The sequence below is a fragment of the Mustela putorius genome, unplaced genomic scaffold (genome assembly GCF_011764305.1).
Source record: "Mustela putorius furo isolate JIRA1106 unplaced genomic scaffold, ASM1176430v1.1 tig00003898_pilon_pilon_pilon, whole genome shotgun sequence".
NCBI classification, from domain to species: domain Eukaryota; kingdom Metazoa; phylum Chordata; class Mammalia; order Carnivora; family Mustelidae; genus Mustela; species Mustela putorius.
Genome location: NW_025422047.1, coordinates 36,137,186 through 36,156,282, shown reverse-complemented (window position 1 = coordinate 36,156,282; position 19,097 = coordinate 36,137,186).

Below are 19,097 nucleotides of genomic sequence, written 5' to 3'. Positions count from 1 at the left end.
CAGATGGACCTCATAGATATATACAGAACATTCCACCCTAAAACAACAGAATACTCATTCTTCTCGAACACACATGGAACTTTCTCCAGAAAAGACCACATACTGGGTCAAAATCATGGCTCAACCAATATCAAAAGATTGAGATAATTCCCTGCATATTCTTAGACCACCATGTTTTGAAACTGGAACTCAACCACAAAAAAAAGTATGGAAGGAATTCAAACACTTGGAAGCTAAAGACCACCCTGCTTAAGAATATTTGGATCAACCAGTAAATCAAAGAAGAACTTAAACAATTCATGGAAACCAGTGAGAATGAAGACACATCGGTCCAAAGTCTATGGGATTCAACAAAGGCAGTCCTAAGTGGGAAATACATAGCCATCCAAGCCTTCCTCAAAAAAAAAAAAAAATTAAAAATCCTGAATATACCAGTTCTCTTTACACCTTGAAGAACTGGAAAAATCAACAACAAATTAAGCCAACCTCACACAGAAGGGAAATAATCAAGATTAGAGCAGAGATCAATGAGATAGAAACTAGAGATACAGTAGAACACATCAATGAAACTAGAAGCTGGTTTTTTTTAAAGTATCAGTAAGACCAATAAACCACTGGCTAATACAAAAGAAAGGAGAGAGGACCCAAGTTAATAAAATTATGAATGAAAAGGGAGAGATCATAACTAACACCAAGGAAATAGAAATGATCATCAGAAATTATTATCAACAGATATACGCCAACAAAGTTAAAGCAACCTAGATGAAATGGATGCATTCCTGGAAACCTATAAACTTCCAAAACTGAATCAGGAAGAAGAAGAAATTGACAACAGGAATAGAACAATATCTAGTAAAAAAGATTGAAGAGACCAAAATCCTCCCAAATAGCAAAGAGTCCAAGACCTGATGGATTCCCTGAAGAATTCTACCAAACATTCAAAGAAGAAATAATACCCATTCTCCTGAAGTTGCTTCAAAAAATAAAAAGAGAAGGAAAACTTCCAGACTCTTTCTATGAAGCCAGCATTACCCTGATCCCCAAGCCAGAATTTCAGACCAATATCCTTGATGAATATGGATGCCAAGATTCTTGAAAATATCCTAGCTAATAGGATACAGCAGTACATTAAAAATATTAACCACCATGACCAGGTATGATTTATCCATGGGATGCAAGCATGGTTCAACATTAGCAAATCAATCAAGAGAAGAGAGAACCACCTGGTCCTCTCAACTGATGCAGAAAAAGCATTTGACAAGATACAACATCCATTCCTGATTAAAAGGATTCAAAGTACAGGGATAGAGGGAACATTCCTCAACCTCATAAAATCTACCTAAGAAAAACCCACAGCAGATACCATCCTCAATGACAGCCTTCCCTTTGAGATCAGGAACACAATAAGGATGCCCACTCTCGCCACTGTTGTTCAACATAGTACTAGAAGCTCTAGCAACAGCAATCTGACAGCAAAAAGAAATAAAAGGTATTCAAATTGGCAAAGAATAAGTCAAACTCTCTCACAGATGACATGATACTTTATATGGAAAACACAAAAGACTCCACCCCTAAACTACTAGAACTCATGCAGCAATTCTAGCACCAAGAACTATAAGCTACTTGGGAATAAACTTAATCAAAGAGGTAAAAGATCTGTACTCAAGGAACTACAGAACACTCATGAAAGAATTTGAAGAAGTCGCAAAAAGATGGAATAGCATTCCATGCTCATGGCTCCGAAGAATAAGCATTGTTAAAATGTCTATACAGCCTAGAGCAATCTATACTTTCAATGCCATCCCAATCAGAAGTCCATTGGTATTGGAACAAACAATCCTACAACTTGTATGGAACCAGAAAAGACCCCAAATCACCAAGGAAATATTGAAAAAGAAAAACAAAACTGGGGACATCATGTTGCCTGATTTCAAGCTTTACTACAAAGCTATGATCATCAAGGCAGCATGGAACTGGTTCGAAAACAGACACATAGACCAGAGGAACACAGTAGAGAGCCGAGATATGCACCCTCAACTTTATGGTCAAATGATCTTCAACAAAGCAGGAGAAAACATACAGTGGAAAAAAAGACAGTCTCTTCAATAAATGGTGCTGGGAAAATTTGACAGTTACATGTAGAAGAATGAAATTCAACCATTCTCTTACACCATACACAAAGATAACTCAAAATGAAGAAAAGACCTCAACATGAAGCAGGAATCTATCAAAATCCTAGAGGAGAACATAGGTAGTAACTTCTTCCACATCGGCTACAGCAACTTCTTTTAAGACATGTCTCCAAAAGCAAAGGAAACAAAAGCAAAAATGAACTTTTGGGACTTCATCAAGATCAAAGCTTCTGCACAGCAAAGTAAACAGTCAACAAAACAAAGGGGAAACCCATGGAATGGGAGAAGATATTCGCAAATGACACTAAAGACAAAGGGCTGATATCCAAGATCTATAAAGAACTCCTCAAACTCAACACACACCAAAAAGAAAATCACGTCAAAAAATGGGCAAAAGACATGAACAGACACTTCTCCAAAGAAGACATACAAATGGCTAACAGGCACATGAAAAAATGTTCATCATAATAATGATGATTATTATTCATCATCTCCATGATGGAGATGATTCATCTCTATCAGGGAAATTCAAATCAAAACCACATTGAGATATCACCTTATACCAGTTAGAATGGCCAAAATCAACAAGACAGTAAACATGTGTTGCAGTGGATGTGGAGAAAGGGGAACCCTCTTACACCATTGATGGGAATGAAAGTTGGTGCACCCACTTGGGAAAACAGTGTGGAGATTCCTTAAGAAATTAAAAACACAGCTTCCCTATGACCCTGCAATTGCCCTACTGGGTATTTATGACAAAGATACTGAAAAGAAAGACCATCTGTGCCCCAGTGTTCATAGAAACAATGGCCATAGTCGTTGAACTGTGGAAAGAACCAAGATGCCTTTAAACAGACGAATGGATAAAGAAGATATATGGTCCATGTATACAATGGAGTATTATGCCTCCATCAGAAAGGATGAATACCCAACTTTTGTATCAACATGGATGGGACTGGAAGAGATTATGCTGAGTGAAATAAATCAAGCAGAGAGAGTCAATTATTATATGGTTTCACTTACCTGTGGACCATAAGGAATAATACAGAGGACATTGGGAGATGGAAAGGAGAAGTGAGTTGGGAGAAATTGGAGGGGGAGACCAACTATAAGAGACCATGTACTCTGAGAAACAAACTGAGGGTTATGGAGGAGAGAGGGGTGGGAGGTTGGGTGAGCCTGGTGGTGGGTATTATGGAGGGCACATATTGCATGGAGCACTGGGTGTGGTGCATAAAAAATGAATTCTGGAACATTGAAAAGAAATAAAATAAAATGGGAAAAAAAATTCAGCCATTCCAAAGGATATGCAATAGTATAATATTGTGGGTTTAATTTGCATATTACTAATAATGAATTAAACAGATTTTCATGTTTATTGTCTACTTAGATACTCTTTTGTTTTACTCCTGAAGTCTACTACCTAATCTTTTAAATGGAGATATCTAAGTTTGTTAATACTTTGCAGAAATTTTTGAAATACTGTGATAAGATTTCCTAAAATATGAAAATAACTTCTTCTACTTTGTACATTGTACTTTCACTTCTAATGGTACTTTTGACAAATATAAACTATTAATTTAAAATAGCCAAATTTGGGGTGCTTTGGTGGCTCACTCTGTTAAGCATCTGCTTTCAGCTCAGGTAATGATACTGAAGTCCTACCTCCTGCTCTCTGCTGAGCAAGGAGTCTGCTGCTTCTCCTTCTCCCTCTGCCACTACCTCCTGCTTGTGCTCTATCAAATAAATAAATAAAATCTTTAAAATAAAATAGCCAAATTTACCAAAGTTTTATGATTAATGCTTTTTTGTTTCCTTCTCAAAATATCTTTGCTTAACTTAGGGTCCTGAAGAAATTACTGTATGTTATCTCCCATAAATTTTATTGTTTTAATTTTCACATTTAAACACTCAATCCACTTGGAATTAATTTTTCTGTATGGTGTAAGGTAGGAGTAAAAACGTGCTTCTTTTCTTTTTTTTTTCTTTTCAGAGTAACTACCCAGCTACACAATATCGTTTCTTCAAAGCATACTTTAAACCAAATAGTAGTTCTATGTGTGGGGGTGTCTTTCGCATTGCTAAATTTTCTTCTATCTTATATTGGTCTGTCCTGGAACCAATAATAGACATTATTAATTAACTTTTTTAAGATTTTTTTTTTATTTATTTGACAGAGAGGGAGAGAGATCACAAGTAGGCAGAGAGAGGGGGAAGCAGGCTCCCCGCCGAGCAGAGAGCCCGATGCAGGGCTCAATCCCAGGACCCTGAGATCATGACCTTAGCCGAAGGCAGAGGCTTAACCCACTGAGCCACTCAGGTGCCCCTTAATTAACTTTTATAATTAGCCTTTAAGACTGGTGGTCTAGGTCTTCCAGTTCCTATTCTTATGAAATAAGGATGGCATTATTCTAAGATAGCCCTGGAGTTTCCCAACCCCTGGTGAACACACCCTGCGGAGTAACCTCCCTTTAACAGTCAGGACCTCAGAACACAATGGAATAATGGCTCCCTTGATTTTACATTGTATGGAAAACAATGGGATTATCTCTCCTGTGATTACACTGCATTATGTGAGACTATCACGTAGCAAATAGGAGAAAGATTCTCCTGCCACCTTTGAAGACATAAGCTGCTATGTTATTTGAGGGCGATGTGCCTAGGACATGAGGATAACTTTAGGAAACTGAAAACCACCCTTGACTAACAGCCAGCAAGAGAACTGGGGTATCAGCTTCACAGCTGCTGGGAAATGAATTCTGACAACAACCTGAATTGAGCTTGGAAATGGGATTCTTCCCTGGTCAGTTCTCAGATGAGCGGGCAGCCTGGCTGACACCTTGACTGCAGCCTGTGAGACCCTAAGCAGAGAACCCAGATGAGTTTGTTTTCTGATCTACCAAAGCTGTGAGCTAACAAATAGATTTTAAGCTGCCAAATTTGTTGTAACTTATAAAAATAAAAAGCTGATACAAATAATTTTACCTTTTTAAAGGTTTTTATTTCTACATATATTCTAAAATCATCTTGTCAATTTCCAGTTTTAAAAACCTGCTGAGGGACGCCTGGGTGGCTCAGTGGGTTAAAGCCTCTGCCTTTGGCTCAGGTCATGACCTCAGGGTCCTGGGATAGAGCCCCGCATGAGGCGCTCAACTCAGTGGGGAGCCGGCTTCCTCCTCTCTGCCTGCCAAACAAATAAAATCTTTAAAAAAAAAAAAAAACCTGCTGAAAATCTGAATGGAAAGGTACTAATTTTGTAAATAAAACAGAGGAGACTTTAGTTTTTTTTTACTTTCTTTCAATACAGTTGGTTGTTCTCTTGTTTTCCAGTTTAGAGGACCTGCACAGCTTATATTACTTATATCTAGTTATTTCATTTCCTTTAGATGCTATGGAGTTAAATATTTGTTTTATTTTCTAATTACTTGTTGAGAGCATACAGAAATACTCATTGAATTCTGAATACTCTCATTTAAAATTTTGATTAAATTAACTATTGATTTTTTTTAATAGAATCTGTAGATTCTTTTGGATTTTCTGTAAAAATTATAATGTTAAATTCATTAGTTTCATTTATTCCTTTCTAATGTCTGTATCTTTTCTCTCCTAGCTTATTGCAATGGCTTATAACTCAAATATAGTATTGAATATACTTAGTCTTAGCAGACATCCTTTATATTTTCCCAGTCTTAGAATAAAATTTTTCAATATATAACCATTAAGAAAAATGGCTTCTCTAAGTGTTTTTAAATAAAACATATCAAGGTAAGAGTTCCAGTCCATTCAAAATTTTCTATATTTTTATTTTTTTATTTATTTTTTTTTTTTAAAGATTTTATTTATTTATTTGACAGAAATCACAAGTAGATGGAGAGGCAGGCAGAGAGAGAGAGAGAGGGAAGCAGGCTCCCTGCTGAGCAGAGAGCCCGATGCGGGCCTCGATCCCAGGACCCTGAGATCATGACCTGAGCCGAAGGCAGCGGCTTAACCCACTGAGCCACCCAGGCGCCCAAAATTTTCTATATTTTTAAACAGTTTTAAACATGAGCTGAATCTATCAGATGTTTCTCCTGCATCTGTTGAAATGGCCATTTGAGTTCTTTTCTTTTTTCTTTTAATGAGGTAAGATGCAATGACTGTTTTAAATACTAAACCAAACTTACATTACTGCAATAGGTCCCACTTCATCATAAATTATTATCGTCTTGATATATTACTGGAACTTATTTGAAATTTTTCATTTAGGCTGTATGCACATAGGCATGCATGTTCAGATACAGAAAAAGACTAACTCGTAATTCTCCTTTCTGTAATATTCTTGTTACAATTTGGTATAAAAATTATGCTGACTTCTAACAAGTATTAGTGTTCTCTTTTTTTTAGTCTCAAGAAGAATGCTTGTAAAACTGGTGTTTTGGTTTTGACCTTAACTATTTAGAAAAATTCACTAATAAAATTATACAAATTCTATTTTTTTGAGGAAAGTATTTTTTGGAGTTTCAATTTCTTTAGTACATAAAAAATTTTGAATTTCAACTAGTGTTACTTTTGGGGGAAAAATATATATAAGGTCATATATATGTGGTCACTACATAATATAATATTTCCTTTTATATAGATTATTATCCTTATTACCTTTTTAGTATCTGTGGGGTCTGTTAAGTCATTGCTTTTTTAGCTATTATAATAATAAATATGACATATATAAATTATATACATATTTGTATTAGTCTTACTAGTCTTATCAAAATGTTGTCAATTTATCAAACATTTCAATAAACCAACTTTCACCTTTTTTGATTTTATTTGTGCATGTTATGCTTCTTTTTCATTGACTTTTGTCCCTAGCTTTGTAATTTACTTTCTTCTATTTTTTTTAGGATTAATTTGCTGTTATTTTTCTAGCTTTTTAAGAGAGATGTTTATGTCACTAAACTCAGAATTTTATGATTTTGAATATATGCCTTTAGGCCTATAACTTTTCCTCTGAAATATGAAAGAAATAATACAGGCAAAATTAAAATTAAGAAAGGTTCAGGGAATATGGAGTTTTCTGTTTTTTCTTGAGGGTTGTGCAAGGGCAAGAGTAAGAATCATTTCCAGAAGACCTGGTTGAAATCACAGTGTAAGACTCTAATATTTAATTAATAAATTATACTTAATTCTAATGTTATCTAATTGGCCCTAGAAAATATATCATCAGCTATTTTAATAAGGTTACTATTAGCAGTATTCAAAATAGATTAGGGCACAGGGGCAACGAATTACAATTTCCCATACAGGACGTACTGCTGGTTTGTATTATTACAAAAGCCTCTCCTAGGCATAAAAACATTAAAGAGGTCATAGTTGAGAGAGATAATAGAATTTAAACTGGGAAGCAATTAATTAGATTTAAAAACAAAGTAAAAGGCAGAATCAACAACATCTTTAAACTTTTAACTTGAGTAGTACAGATGATGGAATGGGGTAGCTATGTCATCAGAGAAAAGAGGGACTTCTAAAAGAAGAGTTGTCTTGGGGCACCTCGGTGGCTCAGTGGGTTAAGCCCCTGCCTTTGGCTCAGGTCATGATCTCAGGGTCCTGGGATCGGCGGGGAGCCTGCTTCCCCCCCACCCCCTGCCTCTGTCTGCCTCTCTGCCTACTTGTGATCTTTGTTGAATAAATAAAAATCTTAAAAAAAAAAGAAAAGTTGTCTTGAATGAGGCTAAAAATGGTGGAAGTAAGGAGATAAAAGGATTAGGGACTAAAAATTATTCTTCTCCCCTCTCAGTTTGGTTTGGGATAAACTTTCTAAACATTAAGTAAGTAGGAGGGATAATAATTCTTACTAGCAATAGCTCTGAAATGAACCAAACACAAAAGATAAGAAATTGGAGGGGAAAAAAAAAAAGATAAGAAATTGGGCACTATAAAGATGTCAGATTGCAATGCAAGTACAAAAACAGCTGTTAATTATATAGCGAGATCAATGAAGATAAGAGATGATAGAGAGATGAATCAGAGATTTAGACTGGAAATGTTTATCAAGAATCAAGAAAGCCAAAGAAGAAGTCAGCAGCAAGCAAAAGGGATTTGCTGAGAACAGTGTGGTAAATGGTGGGCTTTCTTTAGGTCTTTTCAAAAACTAATCTCTCAATTTGAAGGGAGTCAAATCTCTTATTTCATTATCTTTGTTTTGGAATTATGAATTCTCTATTTCAAGTTTCAAGGGTAATGGATTAATAATCTTGAAGCTGCTTTGGATGTACGCTAGGAACTGTTAAACAAGTAAATATGTTAGAGAAAAAGAAAGCCAAGTTTCTGTCAGAGAAAAAAGTTACCAATAGGATAGGTGGAAGGCTGAAATAAACTTAGCGGAGTTAGAATGAAATTAGATGTATCAATATAAATTTCTGTGTTTTTTTTTAAAGCTACATGCATTCAGATAGAGAAATATAGGTATCTGTGTGTTCAGGAACTAAAATACATACATTATTTCCTCGTTCTGTCTGATGAAAAGACCTAGAAGCTATCTTATAGCAATAAACAAAGTGCCCAAATCTTGATACCTTGATTTAATATGCATATATATGTCGGGGTCGCGCCCCAAGATGGCGCAGGAGCAGTACGGACAGCCTAAAAAATATCCGCCCTGGCCACACGTGACTTCGTGCTCGTCACATGAGCACCGTGTGCCGCCACTGCCTGCAAGCCCCAGATACCTCCACGTGAACAGCCCTGTGATTGGCTGTATAATCCCTGTTCACGTGAACACCCCTGTGATTGGCTGTTATGCCCTATATAAGGCAAGGGAACTTCCCCGCAGGAGAAGGAGGAGGAGGAGAAAGAAGGAGAGGAGAAAGATCGACCAGGGAATAAACAAGAGCTTGTGCATCGACCTATGTGTGTGTTGCGTCATCTCTGTGGGCAGGGAGAGCGTGACATATATACACACACAACCACTTGTATATACATATATACATACACATATATAATAAACTTACACATAAAATTGCCAATTACATATGTAAACCATATATATATATATGTATATATATATGTAACTATTTTAAGTATCTAGAAATGCATATCCAGCATTAAGTAAATATAGCTTCAATTCTTTCTCTTAAAATCCTTATGGTCTCTTATACATAGTTATTCTATCTACCTATCTATCTATCTATATAGGTATGTGTTCTATATACAATAGGTATGTGTTATATTCCTGTTTTGTCATCACACACAATAAAGTTTTCTTTCCTCCTGTCTCATATTCACATGGGGGAGACAGACATTAAGTAACAGAAATAAAATATATTTTCAGTTCATGATAATTCCTGAGAACAAAATGGAAATATATTATGAGAGAGTAACCTGACTGGGCTGATAGGGAGAAAGAGTGGTCTCTTAAATAAAATGATTAGGAATGGCAAACCTCTCCTTCTTGGATACCTAGAGGAGGCATATAAGATATTCTCTAGCTGGGGGAATGGATTTAAGCCCTCTGTGAAAGAAGGCCTTGAAAAGATTTTGGAATATGGGACAGACAAAGAAACCACTATACCTAGAGAAAGGAGAAATAACATCCAACACCACAGAAATAGAAACAAATATAAGAGAATATTATGATAAATTAGGTGCCACAAACTACACAATCTGGAAGAAGTGGATGAATTTTTAAAAACAAATAAACTAAAATAGGAAGGAATAGAAAACTTGAACAGACTACCAGCAAAAAAAAACTGAATCAGTATTCAAAAAACTCCCAACAAACAAAAGTCCAGGAGCAGAGGCTTCACAGGTAAACTCCACCAAACATTTAAAGAGTTAATACCTAATTCTTTTCAAACTATTCTAAAAAATAAGGAATAAAACTTCCAAATCTATTCTACGAGGTCAGCATTATCCTAATAACAAAACCAGATAAAGATGCCACTAAAAAAAGATTATTACAGGCCAATATTCCTGATGAACATGGATACGAAAATTCTCAAGAAAATACTAGCAAACTGAATCCAAAATGCTGAATCCAACTTGCATTAAAAAAATCACTCAACATGGGGCACCTGGGTGGCTCAGTGGGTTAGGCCTCTGCCTTCAGCTCGGGTCATGATCTCAGGGTCCTGGGATCAAGTCCCATGTTGTGCCCTCTGCTCAGCAGGGAGCCTGCTTCCCCCTCTCTCTCTGCCTGCCTCTCTGCCTGCTTGTGATCTCTCTCTGTCAAATAAATAAAACCTTTAAAAAGAAAAAAATCACTCAACACGATCAAGTGGGATTTATTCCTGTGTTGCAAGAATGGTTCATTATTCACAAATTCAATCAACAGGATACCACAGTAACAAAAGAAAAGAACCATATGATCCTCACAATAGATGCAGAAAAAGCATCTAAGTACAATATCCACGGATGATAAAAACCTTGAATCAAGAAGGTTTACAGGGAACATACCTCAGCATAATAAAGGACATATATGAAAAACCCACAGCTAATAAAATCTTCAATGGGGAAAAACTGTGGGGTTTTCCTCTATGATCAGGAACAAAACAGGGATGTCCACTCTTGCCACTTTTACTCAAAATAGTACTAGAAGACTTAGTAACCACAATCGGACAACAAAAAGAAATAAAAGACATCCAACTCAGCAAGGAAAAAGTCAAACTTTCACTATTTGCAGATGACATGATACTATATACAAAAAACCTGAAGACTCCACCAAAAAAAAAAAAAAATGACTAGAACTGATACACGAATTTAATAAAGTCACAGGATACAAACTCAACATGCAGAAATCTGTTGGATTTCTATACACCAATAATGAAGCAAAAAGAGAAATTAGGGAATCAATCCCATTTATTGCACCAATTGCATCAAAAATAACACCAAAAATAAGATGCTTAGGAATAAAACTAACCAAAGATGTCAAAGACCTGTACTTTGAAAATCACAAAACACTGATGAAGGAAACTGAAGATGACACAAAGAAATGGAAAGACATTCCATGCTCATAGATGTGTCTGTGTGTGTGTATAAAATAAAGAACTTATAAAACTCAACACCCAAAAAATGAATAATCCAATAAAAAAATGAGGAGAGGACATGAATAGTCATTTTTCTAAAGAACACATACAGATGGCTAACATACATGAAAAGATGCTTCATATTACTTACCAATCAGTAATTATTTAGTTATTTATCAAAACTACAATGAGAGAACACCTATCAGAATGGCTAAAATCAACAACACAAAAAATGGCAGGTGTTGGGGAGGATGTGGAGAAAGGGGAACCCTCTTGCACTGTTGGTGGGAATGCAAACTGGTGCAGCTACTGTGGAAAAGAGTATGGAGGTGCCTCAAAAAAGTTTAAAATAGAACTACCCTATGATCCAGCAATTGCACTAGTAGGAATTTACCCAAAGAACACAAAAATACTAATTGAAAGTACACACATACCCTGATGTTTAAAGCAGCATTATCTACAATAGCCAAATCATGAAAACAGACCAAGTGTCCACCAACACATGAATAAAGAAGAGGTGATCTTATGCTGAGCAAAAGAAGTTAGAGAAGACAAATACCTTTTGATTTCACTTGTATGTGGAATTTAAGAAGCAAAGCAAACAAGCAAAGGGAAAAAAAAGAGAGGCCAACCAAGAAACAAGCCCTTAACTAGAGAATAAACTGATGGTTACCAAAGAAAGAGGTAGGAGGGGGGATTGGTGGAACAGGTAATAGGGATTAAAGAGGACAATTAATGATGAGCATTGGTGTGTACAGAGTGTTGAATCACTATACTGTAGACCTGAAACTAATATAACACTGTATATTAACTATAATTTAAATAAGAAGTAAAAGAAAGAAAAAGAAAAAGAAACTACTGTGCCTGGATCTCAGGATCTCAGGGGGTAGCGTGAATGGTGGATTATGAAACTCAGCAGTAGGTAGAAATAATTTTGTGAACATCCAAAATCTGGATTAAACTTGAAAATTTCCAGAAAAGAGGCTCAAAATAATCATATAAGAAATATTTGCAATTTACTACATGCAGCAAAGGGTGAAAATATTACTCCCATTCTCCTAAATCTAGAATCACCTTTCCTTACAGGCAGGAATATTTGACTTTGGTGAATTAAATTCCAGGTATCAAAACTGAGCAGAAGTATATAATTTTTTTCAATTTGGATACTTAGCAATTAATTCCTCACCCCCTCCCCAAACTGAGCCTGGAGCTCTTTATTTCCACAAAACTTTTTTAAAACACAAATACATTTAGGAAGGTAGAAGTACCTAAAGAACATAAATATCCTCTTGCTGTAGAAAATGGATACTACTGCCAACAATGTAATTTATTGATGTGTTAGACACTGATTTTCCTTTAAGAGAATGGGAATTCCTGAAATGAGTATTTCAAAAAGTCTCTCAATTATACTCTACTTTTATGAGAGCTACCAGTATGACCTTAACTCTCTAAAGGATTATTCTTAGTAACACCTTCATTGAACATGGTTCTCTAAGAATAGTAGATATTAGTTAACAAATGAATATATTCAGTAACTTTGCTGCCATTTGTACTTTTCTTCATGAGCTGATTTTAGAAAGGCTATGATAAACGGTTATCTGTTTCTATTCCTCATTAAGTTATCTTTGAATTTACTATCTCTTGGTCTCAAGGATGATTGCAGAAATAGGACCATAAAATGGCAGCTTATCATTACACCTGGAAGCAGGAGGAGTACAGTATTTATAATCTCATTATCTCAATGGATAGTTGTAGCTGTGCATATGCTCTCATTATCTCTACTGGGAACTGTAATGATATATATAGTCTCATTTTCTGTGCTGTGGAATTGGAGAGATACATTTAAAATTGAGTGGTCTGCACTGTAAGTAATATGAGGTGGGTGGATAACTGCTTGAGAGTGCATCTAGCTTTTTTTTTTCTTATTACAGTTTCTGTTTTTCACTTATATTTGATATTTACTCCTAAAATTTTTACGATTATAAAATTCTGGTAATAGTAGAGAAATAAGAAAAAAAATGAAATGAAAAATACTGAAGAAAATGTAAGAAAAGGTAGAAAAACTATCAACATCATAGATGATACCCTCTCCTCTCCTCAACACCCCCAACCCATAAGATTGTCATTTAAGTAAAACACAAATGAGAAATAACATAGTAACAAGTTCATATGACAAAAAAATAATACTGTAGTTTTGAACTTTCCTGTTCTCAGTTCAATCCCATAGCTATCAGTTTTCTTACATAAGGCAGTATGGAAAATACCCTCTGCTTAAAATAATTCAAAATACAAGTTTGATTATAAGCAGTCTCATAAACATAATGTTTCACAATCTCATAGCAGTTTCAAGGTGGTAACTAAAGCTCAAAGAACAAAATAAAAACCCACAGTTTACAAAGCTTATAAATTATGTTGCCAAATAAACTTCTCCAAAATAAAGCCAAAGACAAGGATAAAATTTTAGCTCTCAAAGGCTAAATGGGATATATATTTTCAAGTAGCCTGCTAATGTGATTTACAAAAAATCTCCTAAACTCAATTTTTCCCACTTTTTACTAAGGAAATTAATAAATATTTAAATTCATGACTTTAAATAAAGAAGTACATAGACAAATGGAGACAATTCCAGTATTACTGTTAGGTCCCAAATAACTAGCTTGGAAATAAGTAAATCATTCCTCTTTTTAATATTTTTATTAAATTCTGGAACTCTCACCTGCTTGTATTAACAGGACATCCAATTTATGTTAATTACTTCATAATATATAATATCCCAACACATGAAGAAAACAGAGGGGTTTGTTTTGTTTTTAAATACTTTCATCATGTCAAAATATAGGGGAGTTTTTCTTTATTTATATTTAAATATAAAATTTATTTTCTTTGTATTGCCTTGAGAAACAGTGCTTCAATGTACATTTTGTACATACCTATAGGTTTTGAAGTTTCTCTAAGATAAACATGCCTTTTTGCACTAAAAGTTGTGTCTAAGATGACATTTTCTGAGCTTAGTGTGCATACATCTACAATGTCATTAGATATTTTGCCAAATTTTCTCCTCGGATTTGTTTTGTCAATTTACCCTCCCACAGTTCACAAGATTCCGTGTTTCCTCATATTGAGAACCAACAGTTAAAGATGTTGCTGCTTTAAAAGGTATGACTGAGACCAATATATCATTGTTGAATTTGCATTCTGGTTATCAGCACTAAAGTGGAGTAGTCTCCTAAGTATTAGCTTTTTTAATTTATTTCTCTGTACATAGTTTTATGTTACTTGCTATTTTTTATTGGTTCTTTTTTACTTATTTGTGAGAGCTCCCTTGTGTTCTGTATATTAATCCTTTGCACACTTTGAAGTTATATTATGCCTTGCATAGATTTTGATGAAAAGTCCTCTGTCAGTCTTATCTTTGTTCCCAAATATATGTTCTTTTTGTTCTGGCTAGTTTTAAAGTTTTCTCTTTATCACTGCATCTCAGCTACTTGTTTACTTCCTGGCACTTCACAAATAATGGTAAAACTGTAGGTCTTTCATAGCTATCCATCAATTAAAGACATTCACTTCTCTCCATAATTTGCTTTGTCACAGTTAGTTAGTTTTTGTCATGACTCATAGTTCTTCTGCACATACTGGAAAGATCAAAGGAAGTATCTGCTTTGTTAATTTTGTTAATGACATTTTCTTGTATTAAAATATATTTGCATTCCCGGGATATAGTAAAGTAGGATAACAATGGTACATATGTTATATATTACTGAATTCAGTTTTATAACATATCTTTTATGATTTTTTAATTTGTATTTAAAAGGAGACTTTTATCAGTTTTCCTCCACTTTGTCTTCCTTAATTCCTCTATTATGATTATATGAATAATATGAGATAATTCGCCTTTTCTTTTCTCGAATACTATGTATTAGATTGCTTTTATAGAATAAGAGAAAAAAACATCTGTAGCTTATGGAATTTTAGTACAGATTTCAAGTATTTAATGGCTATAATTTTATTTTTCCCTCTGAAGTTACCTATTTAATCTACTTTTTCCAAGTATCTTCCAATGAAAATTTTAATAATATTTTTAATCCCTTTTATAGATATCTTTTATTTCAATTATTTTTTTCTTGGTGTGACTCAACAAAAAAAAAAATACTATTTAACTAAACTCTTCATAGGACCAGCTTCAAAAATCCTAGTAACATATTTATTTTCTATATCATTAAGTATATTCTTATATTTGCTACATTTCCACATTGTTTCTTTTTTTTAATTGATTACATATAGGGATACTTAGATTATTAAATTATAATTTTTCTTTTTAATGTATGTGAAAAAATTTTAGTTTTAAATATTGCTTTATTACATCATAGATTACTAAATATATAATGTTTTCTTTATTCTTTATTTTTAGATTTTATTTACTTATTTAAGAGACAGAAAGAGAAGGAGAGCATATGCATGAACAGGGGGAGGGTCAGAGAGAGAGGAAGAAGCAGGGTCTCCACTGAGCAGGGAACCCAATGCAGGGCTTGATCCCAGGACTCTGGGATCATGACTTGAGCCAAAGGCAGCTGTTTAACTGACTGAGCCACCCAGGCTCCCATCAGGATGGATTTTATGACAACACGACTAGAACAGATCAACTTCTGTAGTAGCACAGCCTCTCCCCATTACAGAGGCTGAAAATTCTAGATGTTCTTCAAATAATCCTAAAATTTGTGGAACCACAAAAGACCCTGTATAGACAAAGCAACCTTAAACAAGAAAAACAGACCTAGAAGCATAATTTTGGACTTCAAGTTATAGTCCAGAGCTGTAGTAATCAAAACAGTATGGTATTGGTACAAAAATAGACACACAGATCAATGGAGCATAAAAGAAAACCCAGAAATGAGCCCAAAATTATATGGCCAATTAATCTTTAACCAATGGAAAAAAGTCTCCTCAACAAACTGTATTGGGAAAACTGGACAGCAACATGCTGCAAAAGAATGAAAATGGACCATTTTCTTAACCATACACAAAAATAAATTCAGAATGGACTAAGGTCATAAATGTGAGACTTGAAACCATAAAAATCCTAGACAGAAAAGAGGCAGTAACTTCTTCAACTTTGGCTGTACCAACCCCTTTCTCCTGGGGAGAAAGGGAAGCAAAGGCAAAAATAAATTATTGGGACTTCATCAAAATAAAAATCTTACACACAGCAAAGGAAACAATCGATAAAATTGTGGTGTATGGGTGGCTCAGTCAGTTAGGCATCTGCCTTCAGGTGAAGTTATGATCCCAGGGTCCCATGATCCCTGCTCAGAGCAGAAGCTCACTTTTCCCTCTGCCTCTCCCACTGCCCCTCCCCCTCTGCTCATGCATGTGTTCCCGTTTCTCTCTCTCTCTGTCTCTCTCAAATAAATAAAATCTTAAATGGGGAAAAAAAAAAAAACCCTAAAAGGCAACCTAAGGAATGGGAGAAGATATTTGCAAATGACATATCTCATAAAGGGTCAGTATCCAAAGTATATATATAAGTTATATAACTTAATACCCAAAAAGCAAATAATCCAATTTAAAAATGGGCAGAGGACATGAAAAGAGATTTTTCTACAGAAGACCTACAGATGGCCAACAGACACATGAAAAGATGCCCAACATTACACATCATCAGGGAAATGCAAATCAAAAGTACAATGAGATATCACCTCTCATGTGTCAGAATGGCTAAAATCAACAGCACACACACACACACACATACACACACACACAACAGGTGCTGGTGAGGATACAGAGAAAGGGGAACCCTCTTACACTGTTTTTGGGAAAGCAAACTGGAACAGTCCCTCTGGAAAATAGTATGGAATTTCCTCAAAAAGTTAAAAATAGAGCTACCCTATGATCCAGCAATTGCATACTAGGTATTTACCCAAAGGATACAAAAAGATAGACTTGAAGGGATACATGCATCCTGATGTTCACAGCAGCATTATCTACAATATACAAACTATGCAAAAAGCCCAATTTCTGAATAACTAATGAATGGATGAAGAAGAGATGGTATTAAAAAAAAGAGATGAAGAGAGAGACGGTATATGTATATACAATATACTATTACTCAGCATAAAAGAGAATGAAATTTTGACATTTGCAGTGACATGGATAGAACCAGTGTTACGTTGACCAAAATAAGTCAGTCAGTAAAAACAAATACCTTATGATTTCACTCATAGAATTTAAGAAACAAAGCAAATGAACAAAAGGAAGAGAGTGAGAGGGAGAGAGAAAGAGAGGCAAATGAAGAAAGAGACTCTCAAATTATAGAGAGCAAATTGATGATTACCAGAGGGGAGGTGGGTGGGAGGGACAGGTCAAATAGGTGATGGGGATTAAGGAGTACATTTGATGTGATGAGTACAAGGTGATGTATGAAAGTGTTGAAGTACTATATTGTACACCTGCAACTAGTATTACACTGTATGTTAACTAACTGGAATTTAAATAAAAATTAAAAAAAAATTCTAGATGTTCTTACCACATTTACAACTCGGAGCAGACAATATGACATAAGAGAAAGTCTATTTGAGGACTATTTCTAAAAATAGACTGTTTTCAGATACAGTTTTATGATCACAGAGAAACTGAATGAAAGGTGCAGAGAATTCTCATATACACCCTTTGTTCCTCCTAGCTCCTCACAGCTTCCTCATTATCAACTCTCACCAGAGTGGGATGTGTTAGTCATGCATAGTCCATGGTTTACATTAGGTTCACTCCGGTGTTGTGTATGCCATGGTTCAGACAAATGTATAATGGCAAGTATGCGCCACTGTAGTATCACACAAGTTTCATTGTCCTAAAAATTCTATTCATCCCTCTCTCCAACCCCCGAACTCCTGGCAACCACATCTTTTTACTATCTCTATAATTTTGCCTTTTCCAAAATGTCATATAGTTGGAATCATACATATATAGCCTTTTCAGACTGGCTTTTTAACATAGTAATACACATTTAAGGTTCTTGCATTCCTTTCCAAGGCTTGGAATTTCTTTTTTTCTTTTCTTTTTTTTTTTTTTTTTTTTTTTTTTAGTTTATCTGATAGACAGAGATCACAAGCAGACAGAGAGGTGGGGAAGCGGGCTCCCTGTTGAGCAGAGAGCCCGATGCAGGGCTCGATCCCAGGACCCTGGGATCACGACCTGAGCTGAAGGCAGAGGCTTTAATCCACTGAGCCACTCAGGCGCCCCTTGGCATTTCTTATTAATGCTGAATAATATTCCATTGTCTGAGTGTACCAGTTTACTTTTCTACTCACCCACTGAAGGGTATCTCACTTGGTTGCTTCCAATATTTCAGCAAATGTTGATAAAGCTACTATAAACATCCCTGTGTAGGTTTCTTCAAGGATGTAAATTTTCAAATTCTTGGGGTAAACGCCACGGACCATTATTGATGGATTATATGGTAAAAGTATGTTTAATTTTATAAGAAACTGCTGAACTATCTTCCTAAATGGCTGTGTCATTTTGTATTCCCATCAGCAATGAGTAAGAGTTTCTTTTGCTCCACATCCTTGCTGGCATTTGGTGTTGTCAGTGTTCCAGATTTTGGTCATTCCAGTAAGTATCTCATTGCTTTAATTTGTATTTCCCTTATGACATATGATGTGGAACATCTTTTCACATGCTTATTTGGTATCTTTATGTCTTCTTTGATGAAATGTCTATTAGGGTCCTTGACTCGCTTTTTAATCAGGTTGTTTGTTAATTTTCTTATTATTGAGTTTCAAAGATTCTTGTATATTCTAGATAACTCTTTTATCTGTATTTTATGTTTTTTTCAAATATTTTCTTTCCATCTGTGGTTTGTCTCCTCATTTTTTGACTTAGTCTTTCACAGAGCAGAAATTTTTCATTTTAGTAAAGTCCAGCCCACCAATTATTTTTTTCACGGATCATGACTTTGATTTTTTTTTCTAAG